This window comes from Bacillus rossius, chromosome 2 (genome assembly GCF_032445375.1).
Source record: "Bacillus rossius redtenbacheri isolate Brsri chromosome 2, Brsri_v3, whole genome shotgun sequence".
In the NCBI taxonomy this organism is placed as follows: domain Eukaryota; kingdom Metazoa; phylum Arthropoda; class Insecta; order Phasmatodea; family Bacillidae; genus Bacillus; species Bacillus rossius.
Window position 1 is genome coordinate 116,316,181 of NC_086331.1, and position 7,742 is coordinate 116,323,922.

A 7,742-nucleotide genomic window follows, 5' to 3' on the forward strand; every position below is an offset into this window, starting at 1 on the left:
AAAATAGTTGGTATATGTTGTAACATGAAATAATGTAAAATATCATAAAAAATGCTGCATGTACATAAAGTATCTCTCTAAAGAATAATCAGCTGGTATTTGAATGATATAAAAAAATTTAGAAAACAAAAAAAATAATGTTTTTTTTTTTACAAGGACAGCATTACAGTTTTGTTCTGCCTCTCATTAGTATGAAAGGAAAATGTTCCAATGTACAATTGATTCACCTTTAAACCTTTTTGGAAGACCTGTTGAAATATACTTTCAATATCCCACTGCCAAATGACAAATTCAACATTGCCATGGACCTAGTGACTTATGCAAGCATTGGTCATGCTGAACTGACAAATTATCATAAACATAAACAAGTTACACTGTAATGCGCATGCTCGTTTTGTTCATCCCTGCATTCAACAGGTGCAGTTTCATGGCATAAGTCACCTAATTATAGCCAATTGTGAGGCATTCAGTGGCTAGGAAATCCCAGCTGAACAGCGAGCATACTGAGAAGTTTGTTTGTCAAGCTTGTTATGTCACTGCAGAACCTACCAGATGGCTGATCAAGTGGTATGAAAACAGGGGCCACATAGACGATGAGGTAAGACTAATTCCACCAATTGCAACGAGGAGACACTGCCGGCCACGCATGACAAAGTATGGTATAAATCCAGGAATGCAAGTTTACCCAAAAATTATCTTCTTCAGAATGTGAAAATAATATTGGGTTATCTGAACCATTGCCAACATCAGATTGACAAGTGTCCTCTGACCTTGGAAAATAAAAGACCGGATACTTAAATGCACTTATTGATAATATTATTGTTCGTAAAATGCCTGACAACCTTCCAAATGATAGGAAAAGAGCATTTCCCAGAACAGTTTTATTTTCTAAACATAAGAATGGGTAACAGTTTTCCAAGATTGGCTTGTGCAGAGTGAAACAAACAAGTCACTGTTTTGTTTTCTTTGTAAATTAATAAGTTGCAGCTCTGATGTCCCGAAATCTCAGATCTGTTTTGTGTAGTGAAGGGTGGAAACAGGAGTGTAGCATTGCACAATGAGGATTTGTGATATACGTGTATTTTTTTTTTGTATCATAAGAATATTAAGAAACACTTTGATATGAAAGATAATAATTATTTAATATGTAGATAAGGATTGTTCAGATTTGTTAAGAATTGTTATTAATTACTTTGGTTAAATTTCATGGAAAGCCTTAAAATACTTATTTCCTTGAGGTACTTAATTATTAATTGGAGGGTTAACTCCAGTTCATAATAATTAATTTTGATATTTGATAATTAATTTCAGTAATTGTTTTGTTTAAAGCAGTATAGATTATAATTTTACAGGACATCAATTTTAAACAAAAGTTTTTAATATGAATTTCAACTTTGTTCACTAAATTTTGAACATTGTATTTGAATTTTTTGGGTAACATAATGAAGGTGTACAAAACAAAATCACCAATAATCAAGGAGACATTACCAATTTACAGTTAAAAGTAAATGAGAATTCCCATAATGTCTATTACGATGAAAAGAAGGTTCAGGAAGTCAAGGAGAATTTTGGGGCTGATGGTGTAGGGATGTTAACAGAAAATTTTAAAATAAGTAATCAGTTCGAGAATTTCAGGGATGATGTGGGTCGAGAATGTTTGCAAAAGATGGAGGAAAAGTTGAGTAAGATTAGAGGGGATGAACAGTGTAGCATTGGAGGTTCTGTTTTGACTGTAGATGAAGTGAACACTATTGAAGGGACAGTGATTACATTTTTTGGAGATGATCGAGGGGTTACTCCGATACAATTTGTAACCAAATGTGAGAAAGTAGTTAGCTATTTTAGTGGTTCGGATGAGCATCAGGTAGAATTGTTTATCACTAAATTGGATGGTGTTACGTTGCAATGGGCAATACATAAGAAGAATGAATCATAAAAAAAAAAATTGCCAGTTGTGTAAATACTGACGTCAACCGGGGCTCCGCCCCCTTGAGCCTGGCCAGACGTCGTTCCCTTCCTCTCTTTTCGTTCCCCCCCCCCCCCCCCCTTTTTTGTCCACCACCGACGGACATGAGCATGTGTGGAAGTGTGTGTTAAAACTGTGTGCCAGACTGCAAGGAGGCATTTCGAGTCAGTGCGACGCCCCTTTTCTGAATTTATTTTATATACACTCCTTTATAATTCTTATTCTCTAGTCCCAGTGCTGGGTGTGTCATCAGTGTCACTTGTGTCGCTGTTGTTCGGAGTTAGGGACGCTGCCCGGGCGAACCCGAACAGGCACAGACTTGGACAAGGCTAGAAAGGTCTCGAAAGAGCCACCTTAGTGTATAAGAACTTTCTGCTGTGTTCTTCCACCGTCGAGGCACGAGGCCGCTGAGTAACCCTGCCCGTGCGTGGCGCAATTGCTGGCGCACGATATTAGCGCAAGCGACGCTGCGCTCGAGTCAGTCCGTCATCACCACCGGTCGGGAGCGCACGCGTCTGCAACCCGGGGACTTCATCTCTTGCTAAACTTTGATCGAGTAATTCTGGCATGTAAAGTAATCTCCAAAAACATTTTCATTTTATCCCCGGGGCGTCTCTCAACCGGCGGGCTGTTTAACTAATCGTATTTCTCGCTTAGAGACTTTCACTAATCTTCCTACGTAGAGACTTTGTGTGTAGCCACGAGAGTGAGCTAACTTCATCTAATCTGGTCCGTACCTCGGCATTTTAACAGTGTAACGTAATCATGTAGGTGAGATCGGGCGGAAGGAATAAAAGGCATAAAATCTAGTACTGTGAGTATTCTTTACTGACCACGTGGTACTTCCTTACTATAGCTAGGTGTGAGGCGTACCCGGCGCCTTAAGATCGGGCTAGGCAGGGTCAGTCAATACTCCAAGCAACAGAAATAGGGCTGGTAACTCGCCTCGCTCGGGTCACGTCACACCCTGAGAGAGAGGTTTAGCCGGGGTCCACGTGCCCTTACACGTGGTGGCGCCCAGTTCCATCAGAGACTGTCGGGATCCACAGCCGAGTAGCCCTCAATTGGCGCCCAAGAGCGCGGGGCGAGTTACCTCTTCCGCGGAGACCAGAGCGTGTGAGTTAAGCGGTTGTGCACCGAAACACGGGAGCCTGGAAGATAACGGACCGGCCGGCCACGTGGCACGTGACCAGGTCAAGAGCGCGCACAGCCCACGGAACTCCCAGCGAGCGGCCGTGTGATCGCATCCCGGGCGAAAACAGCTGCCCAGACGGTGAGTGTGTGTGTGAGTACCGCCAACCGCATCGCGCGCGTAGCGAGGAGAAGAGAGACGCCCACCTGTCTCACCACCACACACCACCATGTCGGACCACGGACAGAACCCCGGACCGGACCCTATCCAGGCAAGCGAACTGTTTCAACTAAATGCCATGTACTGTGCCGTTTGCGCACGACCACGTCAGATGGGCGGGGCAGCAGGGGTCTCGTGGACGGACACGTGTGTATGCTTGGGACAGTATGACGGGCCACGTGTGCAGGGACTAACAGTGCGGGCGACACATCACGGACTGGAATACAGGAAATGCACGAGTATGGAATGTGATGGGGAGGCGCGGGAGGGAGGATGGTGTAGGAACTGTCGAGCATTTAAACACACCAAGTGTTTGACTAAGCCCGAGGTGACATCACTACGAGACGAGTGGTACACGTGTCAGTGGTGCCAACACGTGAGACAGACGGCGCAAGACACCAGCGGACCGACGGACCGCATCCCGGACCAACCACGGGCTAGACTCACGCTAGTAGGCCACGTGGAGCTCCCCGAGTTCGCCGGCAGGACCAGTGACGACCCGCGGAAGTTCTTAACCACGTGCCGGGGGCGGCTGGACCGGTATGGAGTGCCGGAAAACGAGTGGGCGGACCGCGTGGGGAACGCACTCAGAGGGGACGCGAAGACGTGGTGGCAGATCGTGCATGAGTACGATATGCCGTGGCCAGACTTCACGAGACGTTTCGAAGCGCGATTCGCAGACGTGAAGGCGGATATGAGGGCGCGCACTGAACTTTACTGTCTCGAACAACACCAGACGGAGACGGCGGAAGCTTTCGTCGTGAAGAAGGTGCGGCTGTACAAGCGGTTGTTCCCTGACAGCGAACCCACGGAGATGTTGGAACATGTGGTTGAGCTGATGCGCCCGGAGATCCGCCCCCACTTACGCGCGGTGACGCAACTGACGGCGGAAGAGTTCATCCAGTACGCCCGCGCCGTGGAGCTGGACTTGAAAGCCGCGAAACCGACAAAAATAACTACGTCAGCTACCGCTAAGGCCGAGACCACGACCACAGCAGACGCTAGGGCGCTGGTGCCCTACGTCACGCCCGACCCTGACGGCAACACGAGACGCGGCGGGGCCGGCCAGGGCAGCCAACCTCCACCAGCGTGGCGGACGCGCGCCATCAGCGCCGGCCCACCACCACAGTGCCACACGTGCCCGGCAGGCACGTTTCATTGGCACGAAGACTGCCCGGTGCGCAACAAATACCGGCCGGACTTCGCAGCGCGTCAGCAGGCGGGAAACGGGCGACAGGGGGCGGCGAGCTAAAGCAGTTCTCCTCCCCCGCACCACCAACAACAACAACGACAGGGCCACTCCTGGGCCACGTGGGCGCGGCGGAAGCCAACCTGCTGCGAATCCCGGTGGTCGTCAACGGGCACGCTGTTCACGCGCTCGTTGACACCGCCGCCAGCTATAACTGCGTCACGACGCGGGTGGTTGACCCCGCCAAGTTCGAACCCAGGGAAGGGCGCCTGCACCTGGCCATGACAGGGGACGCCTGTCACACCCAGGGCGTCACGACGTTGGAGGTGTACGTGCGGGACCAGCTGTCAACAACGACAGCCGTGGTGGTGGAGCAGCTGCGGGAGGGTGTCATCCTGGGGCTCCCATGGCTCTCCGAACAGCACGCCTACATCGACATCCGGGCCGGGTGCGTGCACGTCGGCACCCGGGGACGACGGAGCGTCTACGGACTGGGGCAACCCATACCACCCAAAGTAACCAAGGTCAGTCTCGACGAGTTCCGCCACGGGGTCCCCCCGGAAGTCCGTGAACGCATTCAAAACACCCTAGATCAGCAGTGCAGTGTGTTCGCGGCCGCGGACCCGTTAACACGTACCAACCTAGCTGAACATGCCATCCCGACTTATCCTCATGAACCCATGTTCATCCCACCTGGCAGTTACGGACACGTAGGTAAGCAGGCCATCCTTGAACAGATCCAAGAAATGCTCCAAGACGGGATAATCGAGCCCAGCGAGAGTCCCTATAACTTCCAAATAGTTTTGGCGGAGAAGAAGGACGGGAAGTTACGCTTTTGCGTTAACTTTAAACCCATCAACAAAATCACTATAAACGCACCACCACCCCTCTTGAGCATAGCTGACACCCTAGCAGGGCTGGGTAACGCAAAAATCTTTTCATCTCTGGATCTAAAATCGGGCTATTGGCAAGTGCCTATAAAACCGGAAGACAGGCCTAAAACAGCTTTCACCTCACCAGACGGACGCCGATTCCAATTCTGTGCGATGCCATTCGGCCTACAAGATGCCCCCGCTACTTTCCAAGGAATGATGACGAAAGTCCTGGATAACTACTCCGGCAAGTTCGCTGCGGCATACTTAGATGATATAATCATATGGTCACAAACGTGGGAGGAACACGCACACCATTTAGCGCTAGTATTAGAACGACTAGCTACCCACGGCCTAACTTGCAACAGAGAGAAATGTCATCTAGGAACTACCGAGCTGGGCTTTCTGGGGTTAGTTGTCAACGCGGAGGGTAACAGACCGACAGAGGAACAACTGCGCGTCATCCTAGACAAAGAGCCCCCACGCACACGCAAACAGCTACAAAAATTCCTCGGCCTAGCCAATTGGCTTCGAGCTTTCATCCCGGAGTTTTCCATTGTAGCCGCCCCCCTGACGGACCAACTGTCACCCAAGCGGCCGTTCAGGTGGACTACCGAGACCCAGAAGGCTTTCGACGAGCTGAAACGCAGGTTTGCCAACTGTCACTTACTAGCGCGCCTCGACCCGGCCAAGCCCTTGATCGTGCAGACGGACGCAAGCGAGGAAGGGATAGGGGCAATACTTTTACAACTCGATGAAGAAGGGGCGCCACGAGTCATAGAATACTCCAGCGCAAAGTTCGGTGACGTGGAGAGGCGATACAGCGTCAACGAGAGGGAATGTCTGGGGGTAGTCTGGGCCCTTAGACGCTATCGGCCGCACTTGGAAGGACAGAAGTTTACGTTGCGCACGGACAGCCAGTGTTTGAAGTGGTTGGCTACGATGCAGGGCAGACGATCCAAGCTGACGCGGTGGGCCATGTTGCTGCAGTCGCTAGACTTTGAGGTAGAGCATGTGCCCGGGAGACAGAATGAGCTAGCGGACGAGCTGTCACGCGACCCCGACAGCACTGCCATCGCCCGAGATGACGCAGATTGGGAGGAGCTGTTGCCGCCCACTAGCGCCCGCCAGACTAACCAGGCTCAAACACCCACGCCATATGCGGCCGTTTGCGCGGTTATCCCCGACACCACGCCGACACTGCCACCGGGCGCCGAACTGGATGACCTTGACGCATACGTACGGGCGGTGCAGCTGACGGACGCGGAGACGCAGGAGCTCGTACGATGATGCGGAGAGGCTAACTGCGAGGGATACCGAGTGGTTGACGGACAGCTGCTGGCACGCCCGAAAGGGACAGAGGATCCATGGCGGACATTCGCACCGGGACCCACGCGGAGGGAAATCTTTGATATGATGCATGTCAACCGGCTAGCCGGACACCCAGGGGCGGACCAGACACTTCGTGACGTCCGAGGACTGTTCCACTGGCCCGGGGTGGCGAAGTTTGTGAGAGACAGCGTGCGCAGATGTCGGCATTGTCAGCGCCGTAAGACGCGCCGGTCAGACGGGACAGCCCAGCAAGTACCGAGGCAGCCGACGGAGCCGTTTCACACGGTCGCACTGGACCTGATGGGGCCCTACCCGCGCTCAGCCAAGGGGAAAAAGTTCCTTCTAGTCGTCACCGACTGCTTTACCCGCTGGGTAGAGGCGTACCCACTCTCCAATGCCCGCGCCGGCACCATCGCGCGAGTCCTAGAGACGGAATTTTTTCCTAGGTGGGGCTACCCTAGGGTGATTCTAACCGACAATGCCACACAATTCACTGGTCGGACGTGGACCCAGCTGGGGAAGAAGTGGAGGGTGATTTTACACACCACCCCCGTATACCACCCCCGCGCCAACCCGACAGAACGGAGAAACCAAGAGATCAAGGTGCAGCTACGCCTCCGTCTCGCTGACGACCACTCGCAATGGGATACCCACATTCCCCAGATACTTTACTGCCTCCGGCGGCGTGTGAACGCGGCAACGGGAGAGACACCCGCCAACATGGTGCAGGGGCAGAACCTTCCCCTCCCCGGGGAATATCACGTGAGGCAGCAGCGGGAGGCGGGGCAGGAAGTAGAAACGCACGAGCGCAGGCTGGAGCGGCTGTCAGAGGCGCGTAACGCGGTGCGGCGGCACCAGACAGCATATCAGACGCAACGCTAGCCGGAAACCCCACACCCACCCCCCGACCTGAACCCAGGGCAAATGGTGTATGCAAGGCTGCACCCGCTTTCCGCCGGGCACCGGAACTACTGTGCCGGGCTAGCGCCCAAATGGATAGGCCCCGTACCTGTCATAAGGGCGGGCCCTACG